Source organism: Zeus faber (genome assembly GCF_960531495.2).
Source record: "Zeus faber genome assembly, chromosome: 2".
In the NCBI taxonomy this organism is placed as follows: Eukaryota; Metazoa; Chordata; class Actinopteri; order Zeiformes; family Zeidae; genus Zeus; species Zeus faber.
The window spans coordinates 14,057,671-14,071,404 of record NC_137189.1 but is presented as its reverse complement, the minus strand read 5'-3'; positions in this window follow the sequence as shown (position 1 = coordinate 14,071,404).

The following is a 13,734-nucleotide window of genomic DNA, read 5'->3' as shown; positions in this document are numbered from 1 at the left end:
ACCACCGGAGTCATCGGCTGTTGGCAACACTGTGAAAGCGGGCGGTTTAAAGTTCTGACTTTGGTGCAGAGTTTTCTTTTTGGGGATGTGGGTGTTTGAGGTGGGTTTTTTTTGTATGTCAGTAGCAAACTTGTTTTTTTAAGGGCGACTTTTTCCCAACGCCTCAAATTGGTGAAAAGCTTCCCTCAGTGGCCTCGATAGAAAACCCCACACCGTAATTAATCCCTGCGATGAGCGGTCTGAGGGGGTCTCTGAACCCCTCATAAACACTGAGTCACTCGTTGTAAAAACCAAGTTTTTCGCGGCACACCAAACATTCTCTGAAACCGAATGCAAAAAGAGGTTCTATACAATTAACTTAATTATTATTCCGCTGGACAATCTACATCAAAACAGCTTCACCTCGACGGGGTGCATCGACACAACTCTATAGCCGGCCGAAAGCATATGATTAACACTCCAAATGGGAAACATTGTTATTGCCCCGTAACAATAGCTTCAAGGACCTTTGGATTCCTCTCAGTGTTTCCTGACCCTCACGCCCGGCCACTTAAACATCACCCTGGTAATTACAGACATATGTGTGTGTGTTTTACTGCCAACACCGAAAATGGCGCAGATCTTTGTTATTCACTCGATCCCAACAGATGAAATTCTAATAGCCGCCTATTATTATTCCCTATCAGAAATAGCACCTCTCATTATCAAACAAAGGACTCTATTACTGATATCATTATAAGAAGAGGAAAACAGGGAGGGGGCCACGGCTTTCAGCGTTTCAACGACTTTGTTTCAAGGCCCCTGGTGGTATTTTTCTGTTGTCCCGAGAGGCTTGAATCTTTCATAAAAGGAAAAGGTCGGCGTCACAGCGTCGACCTTCGTGCCGCCGTGCGACGGTGTGTAAAGTTGGGGGCTGATTATGGGTAATAGTGAAGTCAGGGGTCTTCCACTGCCTGGCTTTTGTTTTACGGCAGAAATTGGAGGGGAAAAAAACTTAATTGCGCCCAATAGAGGGCTATCTTTAATAAGGAGAGAGGGAGGGTGGACTCAACTTTTTTTTTGCATGTTGGGAGCGTGGTGATCTTTTGTGCAGACAGAAGTAGCCTCGGGCTGGCTCAAAGACATTCCCGATCGAAATCACCTTGAGGAGCTTGCTTCAGGCGGTCCTACCGCCCCTGACTCGCAAATGAAAGCGGCCAGCGGACGGCAGTTGGCATGAAAATATGTTCAATACACCCCTTGAAATGAGGCGAAGCTTCAGAAGCCAAACAACCTCCAAAGCCGCCCAGTTGACTTCTAGGGGATGGGAGTGTTCTGTGAATAACGGTTTAAAAAGTGCATAGATTGGTATTGTAAACACAAAATGCATTTGAAATTATGCAATACAGGAAAGAGTGGATGTTCAGTCAGTGAATATTCAATGGAAACACATAAAATAATGTTAAATGTGCAGTACATAGAATTTAGTGGCATCGGTTGCAGATCGCATCCAGCTGAATACCCCTTCCCAACATGAAACTAGGAAAAACGCAAAAGGCCCTTCCTGAAGCCAATGTTTGGTTTGTCCTTTCTGGGCTACTGAGGAAACATGGTGGTGCAACATCGCAGCCTCCGTGGAAGGGGACCCGCTCCCGATGCAGATATAAACGGCTCATTCTAAGGCAAAGAAAACGGAACAATTTCTTATTTTCCTAGGATTAAACACCAATTAAAACATACTTAGGAATATTAAATTGCATTTCTGCCAAGTCCGTTCCGTAAATTCTAGGCACTGCACCTTTAAAACATATTTTCTATTCAATTCTCACAACGTGTCGTCCATCCAACAAATTCTAATGAAAATCCATTAGATCGTCTGTCTTCAGTGGACTGCCCTACAGGTCCCTGTGTTCCATTTGAAACTGAAACCACTTTCGGCACTCTCTTTTCTCCAATGTTGGTCTTCCACCGATCAATCAATTTGCTTTGTTTTGCTTGAGGCTGGGGGGATAGTTTGCCTGATCAGTGTGTTCTTGCTGGGAGTGGCGAACCCCGTCACCCACAATCAAAAGGACAAATAGAGCTGTTTCTTAAAAAATTGGAATTTAAAAAACATGGAATTTTTTGAACAAAATGATCTCACTAATATAATAATGTTCATATATGAAGTCGTTCGGACTTCTAGGGTAGAAGTCATTTTTACTCCTCAGAACCGAGCCGCTTCAGTGGATAGTGCTGAATCTGACCGGGACCAAGGCGTTGTGATTGATACGACTGAATGAGTGATTCGGTTTCCCGGGACAGCCGAGCCCCCAAACAAAACAAATGCTAATGCATGACCTGGCTCTCAAGCATCACCCCCCGGGACAGAGCACCACAGTTCTCAAGTACGGCCAACCTGGTCCTTAATATATCAATGGGGGGCCCCTCCTCTTCAGGGCATCTCCAAACATTCAGACACAGGACCATCTCATCCAGCGCCTCCGTCCTTCAAACAGCGGGGGCTTCGTCTCTCCTCCGGCCCCTTCGTGCCGGCAGCCCCTGGCCCCGGGGAAGACCCGGTCCCCATCTCCTCTGGGGCTGAAGGGCCCTTCAGACGTCTACTGAGAAAGGGCCGAGGGGTGGGAAAAAGAGAGGGAAAGGAGAAAAGACGCGCAGAGAACACAGACGGAACGAAGCGGCAAGAGTTGATAAAGTGTGGAAAAAAAACAGGAGGGCCGAGGGGGGCGGATGAAGGGGGAAATAATGAAAGAGGCAGACGAGATCTATATTGTATCAGGCCCCAGGGACGTAACGCGGCTATAGTTCGTGTTGTGTATTAATGTGTGGAGTACCACCGCATTCTCTGTGATGCTAATCTCACTTTGTTTCTTTGTTGTGTCGGCCCGGTCTCCTCTGGTGTCACATACAATCGTCTTTCCTTTCTTCCCTCCCTTTCATGTGCTCCCCTTCTCTTTTGGAGTGGACAATCAGGGGAGTAAATAGGGGGTAAACACTGCTGTTGTCTAAACGGATCACATTTGAATAGCCAATACGTCGTTAACATCACCACCCATTACAAATTCAGCGCCGTACCATTTCCAGCTGGGCGGCCGTTTTTCCTCTGACACATCAGGGATGACAACACATTAAAGAAATAATGAAGACATTAAAGGAAGTGCACCCTTGGTCCCTGGAGGACCTTGGTGGGGGGGGTCTAATCTGGGGGCGAAACCTCCCAAGGCTCCACGTACCTTTGTGCAGCATCTGAAAAAAAGACCGTGAAAAGGGGGGAAACTCAAAGGCACGGACGGAACTGTGTTGTCAGCAAGCTGTTTTAGTTCCCCGGTTACTCTGCCGGGCGGGAATCTTGGACGGGAGAAGTAACAGAGAGAGAGGGAAAGAGAGAGAGAGAATTTCATTTCCTGGAGGTAATCTCTCAAGTGTGGCTTGGTGGGGATGGATGGATGGACGGATGGACGGATGGATGGAGGGAGGGAGGAGAGGGATCTCCTCCTGCTTGTTTATCCACAGTAATCAGGAGTCTGTGGAGCAGGAGCAGGAGCCGGGGGGGTCGGGGGGGGGGGGGGGGGGGGGGGGTCTGCCACATTAGGGAGGAATGAATAGCGATGTGCCAAGCCTGGCTACAGCATAGCAGCACTGGAGACACAGCATCCTTTCTGGTTTGTTGAAAACTTTACAAGAGAGCAAGGGCGTGCGTGTAGAACGCGCGTGTTGAGTGTGTGTGTGTGTGCGCGCGTGTGTGTGTGTGTGTGTGTGTGTGTGTAAGACTGTTGATCTGGAGTAAACCGGACCAATGTTTCAGATTTGTTGTGTCGTTTTTTCGTTTTTTTTTCCCTTTCTCTCTCTCTCTCTCACTCTTTCTCTTTGCCTATGAACTTTTGCATCAAAGCAACGGGGAGGAACAAAAGGAACCGTTCTGGGTTGACAAAGAGGAGAATAGATGGTATGCGAAACAACGAGCCGCCATCTGCTCTGGAGGACGACCAAAATCTTGACACACTTCAGCAATCCCACAATCCCCTGCTCCAGGAGCGTTCCAGGCGCCCCATTCATACACTCCCCTCCGCTCTCGGAGTCTGTGTGATTTCCCCCCTTTTTCTCTCCTCCTCAATTAAGTCATTAATTCCTTTCTTCGACCCCCTCTTAATGACCGCAGAAGCACAAACAAGGCCCGGTCGCTTCGTATTGAGGCCCCGTGATTGGGCATAATTGCTGCAAGGGCCTAAGTACGGGGAAATGGGGATGGGGGGCCGGCGTGTATTGTTCTTCGGGGGGTTGCAAAGAGGAGAAGATGCGCATTAGGTGGAACTCTTCTTCTCTTGACCTGCGCTACATTAGTGTCAGTGAACGTTTTCGGGTCGGCGACGGACGGACGACCAAGATGAATTAAACGGATCTGGAAATGAAAGGAAGAAATGAAAGTACCAGAATTTAGCCTCGTCGGAAAACACTGGGGGCTGCATACATTTGCATGCTAAACAGCGGGCCCTTTGTCCACCCTCCTAATTATTATGACACATCTTGTCTTCATCATGCAAGATTCAGGGCTGCCTTGTATGTGGGCTTCTGTGGGAAACACTGGTCGGTACTGTAGTGCTACCAGGTTTTTTTTAGTTTTTTTTGGGGGGGTGTTATTGGGTCTGTTTGTTTTTTTAGCGGTCAAATATGTACTACAGAGACAGGGATAGGGGAAAAAAAAAATAAGAGTTTTGAAGATTCTACCAAAGGCCATGTCCGCCAGCTAATCACCTGAGAGATTCATGGCAGCCAACGTGGGCTGGTTAGATAGCCGTGCGTTTCTGGTTCTCCTGATCCACCGTTTTTGAGCAGCCTTCGGCGCATACCCCCCCCCCCCCCCCCCCCCCCCCCCGCGCGCTCGTCTTTTGTCTGGGACTTGGTCCAGTTAAAGAAAATTCAGGCTTGGCTCCTAAAACATTTAGCGGCTTCTACGAGCATGTCCACTAAAGATTGCCTCCAAGAGAGAAAGAGTCCAACACCCTAGAATTAGTCATCTCGTTTGGCTGATTGTGCATTATACGACCATCTGCACGTGCGTGTAAGTTGGGGGTCGGTTTGGAAAGTGTATTTATTTATTTGTGTGTGTGTGAATGTGTGTGTAATGGGGTTGGGGGGTGCATAGGGAATTAGACAATCTTTAATAACATATTTTGGGGTTAGATGCATTTCTGAAATGCTCACAGATTGCTCCATTTATAGATGCAGTGAAGTAGAGAGGGAGAGAGAGAGACTGGGGGCGGGAGGGACGGGAGAAGGGAGCAGATAGAGTAAATCTCCAGATTAGAGATTAGCCATAGTGGCAGCTTTAACGGGAAGGCTGGTCCCGGGCCAGCCTGCTCAGGCATCTATCTGGCTTCTGCCGGCCAGGCCCGCCGTGGCCCTTCAGAGTCCACCTCTCAGCCCCGACGCACGGAGCCCTGTAAACACCGTGCTACCCCTGACTCTCTCTCTCTCCCCCCGTCTCTCGGCCTCTCGCTCACGCTCCCTCTTCCCTTCCCTCTATTTTCCAACAGGAGACAAAAGGTTCCGCCTTCTGCCGACACGGGTTTCCAGGCCGAGCGTCGGGCGAAAAGGATTTTCTCCTCTTTCCCGTCCTTCCTGGCTCCCTAGAATCCAGCGATGCCAAGCTCCCGGGCCTGAAACCCTTTCACACGATTTTCGCCCCTCGAAATCTAACAGCAAAGCCCCCCTGCTAATGTCCAGATCAGAGGAGCGGTTAAGCACTTCGACAGCTCAGTTTGGGCTCGTTTTTAGGGTGGGGTTGGTTGGAGGAAGGCGGGGTCTGGGGTATTTACTCTGTTTTAATGTATAACGGCAGTGGTTGGATGTTTGCGTGATCACAGGGAGCAATGTTCCCCTTGCCCTAATGACGTTTTTAGGCCTTAAGCAGTTCTCGTTGGGACCTAATTCCTATTTTTTCTTTTTTTTTTGCACGGGTGTAAGTAATCTGCTGTAATCGGTATTCACCCAAACACACTTGTATATGTACAGATGAGCGTGTGGGGTCACTTAGCCATTACGCACACTTGGTGTAAATCCCATTGACGCTATAAGCTCCGGGGTTGTGGGTGTGGAGTGACTTCAAGGGGCAAGGGGTTGACCGCGGTCTTCGCCGTTTCCCTTACCTCCGTTTTTGAAATAGGGTTTAAGCTGAGACTGGGTTTCATTTAGAATCCAAATATCTCTCGGAGGTTTGAATTGTCAACAACTGGACACAACTGGACCACACATACCGTCTGGGGTGATGGAAAGTGACCAAGTTACTTGTTACATGCTCAAGTATAGCCAGGTGCATACGTTTTGAGAGGGTTATTCGGTCCCAGACACCGTTTCCTTGTACCTCTGTAACAAAGACTAACACCTAACACAGTATCCTACACATATAGTTATCTGGCACGCACATGAAAAGATTGTGAACTGTGAACGCGCCCGAACTATAATTGTTCATTTTTTATATGAACACATATTATGTATCATCGTATGAAGAACAAATCATGAAACTAGGGGCGTAGTCACAAGAGCACGCCCAACTCTTTGCTTGTATAAAAACTGTATTGCACATGTATTGCTGTTACAAAGTGAATCACTGTATTACGCTTCTATTTGACAAAATAAATTACATAATACAAGGGTCTCCGTTTGCTCCCAAAAACGAGGGTTATCTCACCGACCACGCAGTCGAATTTCCACGACACTGGTTTGGTGTCTTCTTCACACACATACTAATTCCAACTCTGGTATAATACCATTTCCAAGGAAACAGAAATAGTAAGTAATGAGGACGATTGCAACTCGCTGATAATAAAATATAAAAAAAAAAAAACACAACATGGACGGCAAAGTTCTGACAGAGATTTGGATGAGAGTGAGCGAAGATATCTTGCACCCCGCGATATGCGTCTCTAAGCCGCTTACCCCCCGTTGGGTGCCCGACACCGAGATGAGATCTTGGGAAGGCGTGTCCCTGGACCCGGGAAGCGGCGGTCACTGATTGGAGAACGGGGGCATTTGGATAGAGGATGTGCTCTGGGGGGGTGGGGGGCGGGTATCAGATGCCCCCCCACCCCCCCAAAAAGATGGTGGGACACAATGAGAAATCACAGCTCTTTCACTCTGCCTCCATCTGCCCGCCACGGAGTGCGCTCAGTGTGTGCCACTTGGCTTAAACGTGTCCCATCAGCCATCACAAAAGCCCCCGGTCTAATCACAGGGATCAGACCTGGGCCAAGACCGCGGGACGAGGAGCCAAGGAGCCGACCAGAATCAACAACCCATTCTCCCAAGATCACACACACGGAGACGCACGGACACACACCCCCACCCAAAAATAACGAGGAATTAGTAGAACCACAGAGACACAGAGGAATGAAACTAGTGTGAAAGAAACAGGAGGAACACATCATCTTATAAAAAAATATGAAGTTATTTAACATGCTTTTAAAATGCATATTAACTGATGGTCGGAGGCAAAAGGAAGAGCCATCGCTACTTGTACGCTGTACAGTCTTTGTCTCTCCACGGATTAAAAGATCTTACACCAGAAAAGTGATGAAAGGCTTTCAAGACCGTCCACCCCCTCTCTCTCCCTCTCTCTCTCTCTCTTCATATCTTTCCCATCCTCTCTCCTCCCGTCCGTCTCTCTGGGTCGATCTTTCCGGCGCTCGCTCTCTCTCTCTCTCTCCCTCGCTCTCTCTCAGAGTTAATTTGTGTGCGAGCGGGTCATCAGTAGAAGTGCATTAGAATAATGTAAATAGATGGCAGAGACCTACGGATGGCAACACATGCCACCGTCCCTATTTGCATGGCTTTGTGCTGCAGGACAATTATGTCATTATCCCAGCCCTCTGTGTGCGCACGTGCTGGGTGACAGGTGGGCAAACCGTCCATTTAGCTCAGAGGAAATCCTGCACTCGCTGCCTGTTCTTTTTCCCCTGTCTCCAGAACTTGCTTTTTCTTCATGTGCTTGTTTCTCTGTTTCTTGAGCAGTTCTCATTGCTTTCAAAAAACCTCACGCGATCACCGTGAAAATAAATACCCAAACCGGACTAACTTTTGTCCAGCCTCAAATGTAGGGTTTCATGTTGCATCCAATGCAGCTTTTCTACGTCCCAAACGGAGAGGATGTTCCCACCAAAGGTTCTTCTTGGGCCTCCCCCGCCTTCTGGGGCTTCCGAAATCACTTAAAAACTCAACGGAAAAGGAGCTGAAATGAAAAATGAAACTGAAAAAGACAAACACCTCGGACAGCGGTGTCTTCCCATTATTGTCCTGTTCCTCCCGTCGCCGCCTATTTTAATAAGCAGAGGATGTCGGATGTGGCGCGACCTCGTCTGCGACACGGGAACCTAAGAAAACAGGCCAGAGAACGGGAAAGAAGTGACCCCCGACCCCGACATGTGTCCGCCGCCTCCGCCGTACATGACCGACACTTCCTCTCCTCATCAAGACGGGGGAAGAGGAGGCCACCTGCTCGCCCTGCACCGTCACCTCTGGAGAGCGTGCGTGAGTGTGGGTGCGGGCGTGGGCGTGAGTGCGCCGGCGATGAAAGCTTCGGCTCTTTTTTTGAGACCCGGTTCCGGGCGACTGGGTTGGTTTTTGGTGAGCGAGGGAGGACATCCTGTGGACGTCGAACGAGAGTCAAGAAGAGTCGCTGCGGTTCGGAGTGCTCACAGAAATCAGACAATTCTGTCACAATTGTTGATTTTGGTGGAATTTGGTGGAAACTGTCAGCCACATTCAACATGAATCATCCCAAATGACCTTTTTGCATTGGACTTGCTGAGGACTCTTTATTTTCCAGTTTGTGAGTCAAAGATCCACGAACCAAATCATGTCAAAGATTTGTTAAATACGGACGACTCGTTTACATGGAAGTATAGAAGTGCACGGTACAGGAAGTACCTCACTGCTCAGATTCCATCCAGATAGAAGCAGGTAACAATCTACTCAACTGAGCGATTATGAATGGCCCAGGAGCCTGTTTTCTATACTTTCCCAACAGGCCACACAAACACCACAAAGCAGACCCTTGTCTTTTTCTTTTTTTTTGTGAAATCTGCCTGGATCACAGCGGCATCCAAATTAAAATATTAGTTTTGTCGTGACAAATCTGAGTGGTGATGTACATGGATAACAAGAGGCCATTAAATCCATCAACAGAGTCTTCAGGCCGTTTCGCCAGCATCAGAGATGTTGGGCAACATGCATTTATCTCACTGGCAGCCGGCATTGTGGAGGGAAGGTGCGAGGTATTTTTTTTTTCTGTGAAACCTCTTAGCATCCCATAATCAGGAGTGATAATGTGTCTCATTCTATGCTAATGTGTGTGTTTTACAGCAATCAGGCGACAGGTGATGAGAGCACACACAGAGATGTTCTGGTGTGTGTGTGTGTGTGTGTGTGTGTGTGTGTGTGTGTGTGTGTGTGTGTGTGTGTGTGTGTGTGTGTGTGAGAGCATGCACGTGTGGATGCAAGGGACCATTAGTGACTTCCCAGGTCCTCTTCAGGAATACAATGGGTGGTGAAATTGCTTTAATGGAAAAAAGAGGCTAATGTGAGACGTCCAGGCGCACGCGTGCACACACACACACACGCACACACACACACACACACACACACACACACACACACCCACACATGCATGCACGCACACACAGGCACGCACACACAGGCACGCACACAAACACACACACACACACACACACACACACTCACACAGAAGCGCACACAAACCACCTTAGCGAATCACTCAAGCTTGTGAGAGGTAGAAAAAGGGAGGATATTATCACTTACACTTGAAAAAGGAAAGGGGGTGGTGGGAGGAAAGTGAGAGAGGCAGAGTTGCCTTCGTTTCACTTCATTCTTGCAGCCGCTGCAGCGATTGTTCCCTTTTTTTTTTTTTTTTTTTTTAAGAGGTTTGGTTAAGAAACTCTACAGATCAGCTTCCCTAAATACTACCTGGCGACCACCACTATTCATTTACTCCGGCACCGAGTGAAACGAGAAGGGGAAAAAAAATCTGCACGAAGCACAGTTTGACCATCACGTCGCATGTAAATATTTGTCATCATTAAAACAAAACTCTTCTTGCTGCTCTACAGACCTTGTGGGGACTGTTTTCGTCCCTGTGCGGTCCGAACAGCAGAACAGACAGCTGCAGGACAAAGGGCAGCGCAATATCATCTGAATGTACCCAGGATAACAAGCCGTCATTAGCATAACTTAAGCGTACAATGTATGATCTTTTCCCATTGAAGGGCTCACACACACACACAGGTGCACACACACACGCACACACACACACACACACACACACACACACACACACACACACACACACACACACACACACACACGTAGGAACACACTCTTCGTTAAGACAAGGCACGTCCTCCTCCCCTCTAAACGGTCTCATCTGTACCCTCCTCAAGGCTGGCAAGGCTGGCAGCATCTGTTTGACTGCAGGCCATGCCATAAGGTGCCAGGACTCCAAGGATCCTCCCCGCTCCCACAAGACAGCACCGGGCTCCCCCCCCAGCCCCCCCAACCTCACCCCTTCACCCTCAGATGCTGCTCAGCCCCTCCGTCACACACACACACACACAAACAAACACACAAACACACACACATGCCCATGCAGATGAGTGCCAGTGTCCCCCGGTCCCCTCGACTCCCCTTCCCAGAGCCGTCGCCGGCGTTGGCCACGGCCACTGAGGTGGTTCCTCGAACCCCTGGATGGAGACCCTTCACATCCTTCTCTTTTGGTCCTCACCCCTACACCACTTCCTTGTCTCCCCTGGTAAATTCATGATACACCCCCCCCGTCTCCTCAGGGATTCATGGGATGCCGCCGACCTCCCACTCTGCCAGCCTCAACGCCCCTTTCCGACTAACCTGTCCCTTTAGACCCACTCCCGCCCTCCCTCACTCTCTTCCCTGAGGGTGAGTGAGATGTTGGTTGTCTAGCGGTGAGTGTTACTTAGACTGTGTATGTGTGTGTGTGTGTGCGTGCGTGCGTGCGTGCGTGCGTGCGTGCGTGCGTGTGTGTGTGTGTGCGCGCGTGTGTGTGTGCGTGCGTCTGCATGAGAAACTGTCTGGTCCGCCAGTGAGACTTCTCCCCTCGGAGGAACAGGCAGATTAGCGGCTGGCTTCCCCAGCTCCCAGAGCGTCTCCACAACCTCTTCCTAATTCCCCTCCAGGTAGCCCGCGGCAACCCCTGGTGATCCCTCCACCCACCCCCCAACCCCAGACACAAAGAGACAAGAAGTGATCTGATGGCACTCTTTACTCTCTACGCACCCCACCCCTGTCTTTCTCTGCTCTCGGTGTCTCCATTCACGCCTTCTGTCGTTCCCTTGTCTTTCTCCCGGTGGAGGAAGAAGAACTCACAGCTTTTACGTCATTAAAAGTTCAAAAACCAATGAAACTAACTCTACTCTAGGATACGAACCTGCAGTATTTGATAAATTAGTAGATCAAGTAAATGATCTTTTCAAACTAAAGTAACGCGAGTGTTCCAAATGTAGTGGAGCAAAAAGAGTAGAGATATCTGCTTTGAAATGTGGTGGCGTATGAGTTGAAAGTCTCCAAAAGTGAATATACTTTGATAAGTACAGACACTTGAAAGATGGATGTCAGGACAGTTTCTGTCTTCACTTGATACTGGGAATTTCCCCCCTTCAGTGGCCAGTGCCTCTGAAACATGCACAGTAACAGTGTTGTAATGTCCTGTTCTTTGTGTGTGTGTGTGTGTGTGTGTGTGTGTGTGTGTGTGTGTGTGTGTGTGTGTGTGTGTGTGTGTGCGTGCGCGTTCAAAACAGGAGGTTGGAAGACTTTGGCCTGGAGAAAGAATAAATGGAGAGGGAGAGAAAGAAAGAGTGGGAGCGAGAGCAAGAGAGAGAGAGGGGAGGGGAGGTGGGGTGGTCCGGGGGTGGGCGGTGGAGTTGGTGGCTAACGAGCGGTGTGGAGCCACAGAAGGTGTGTGTAGCCGAGCGTAAGGAAGCCGTTGAGACAGCACAGGCCCCACCCAGATGACCGGCGAGCTAATGCTACGTTGGCTAACGCCGCTGACGGCGTCGCCCGGGCGCCGGCGTGCCGCGGCCTTCCACCCGCATCACGGGGGCCCACAGCCCGATGAAAGGAGACACCCCGGCTCTGGGGGGGTTGGGGAGCGAGGGGGATTACCAATGACACGTCTTTTGGCCACCGCTTGGGACTCCTTTTTCACCATCCGAGCCCTTATTTTCATATCATGACTCGAATGGAGAGGGGGAAAAAAAAGACGCCCTAAATGTGATGTGGCGGGGAAGGTGAGGTAGAACAACGCTGAGAGCGACCGACGGGGGGACGGGGGATAATCACCACTTGGAGTCGAAGCACCTGCAGGATGTTTCGTGCTCCAAGTCACCTTGGGTAATTTGACCTGAAGTGAGATGACTTACCTCCCAAGGTTAGCAGGCATGTAAACAGCACAAGTCTCTCTCTCTCTCTCTCTGTCTACAAAAGTCCCCACTGGTATGAAGTCATTGGAATAATATATTGTCCTTCAACGCGATCATTAAAGTCCTCATCTCAATGTGGAAATAGCCTTGTCTGTGTTGGGTGGATGACACTCCCAGAATTCCATTCAAAACTCCAACTTTGAGAGATGTGGACCTCGCCCCCACCAATAAAAACAGAAGAAATAGGAGCATGTACGTGACGCAACACATGGAATGGCTGTTTCTCATGTCCACTGAATGAATCTGGGATAAATATCCAAATATGAGATTTTTGTAACACAATTATCTTACGGATGACCACTGTAAGCAAATGCTGATTATGTTTGGCTGTTTGGCCCTCACTGGTTGCCAAACAGTAAATTTCTACCGATTGAACACGATTTCTAATTTCTAATATTTCCAGTGACTTCGGTGTGACCCTGCCTTGGTATTGTGAGGGAGTAAGGGCAGAGTGCTGAGGTGCCAAGCTGCAAACGCTAATGGGTGTTACTGAGGCCACTGCCACATTCTGGCCGAGGACCCCGTTGTGAGGTGGACGGGACAATAATCCATTCTTGCTCCTTTTCATGCAAAGTGAAATTCGCTGGCCTGCGCCCGTCTTGCTTTTTTTTCGTCAAGTGGACCTTGAGGTTCGTGACAGAGTTCTTCTTGTTCTCATTTCTGCAGATCAGGGCCTGAGACAAGCCCCGGGCACAGGGGACATCAACCTTCTCTGACCAGATAGTAATGCACTAATTAGTTCAAGTCAGTATTTGAAGACTGCAGCATCAAGGGTGAGGTAAAAGAAGACAGGTGCTGGAAGATGTTCCTTGACTCCAAGGAGAAATGTATATCTTCAAACTAAAAAACTCTTGTCTTGGCCAAATGCCTCAGGTGAGGAAACTTGTGGGTCATTAAACTTGCTTGAGTAGTTCCCCCAGAACGGTTTATCCTTCAAAGATTATGGTAATTATATGAATTATTATCACAGCGTTACAAATAAAAATGCATCTAATTCACCCATCTTTTGTCTTGTCTTTTAACCTCCATGAGCGCTGTACACCTGTATGATACAGCCCTCCCGCGCGCCCCCCATTACAGGGCCGCTGATCATGGAGATGCTTGGCGGTAGGGAACAGCTTATTTTCCTCTGTGTTTACATCGGAGGTTGGGGGAGAGGGAGAAGCGAGGCTGGGGGTGGTGGTGAAGAGGCATTGTGTCTCTTCACAATGACATCATGGCTCTGACAGAAGCT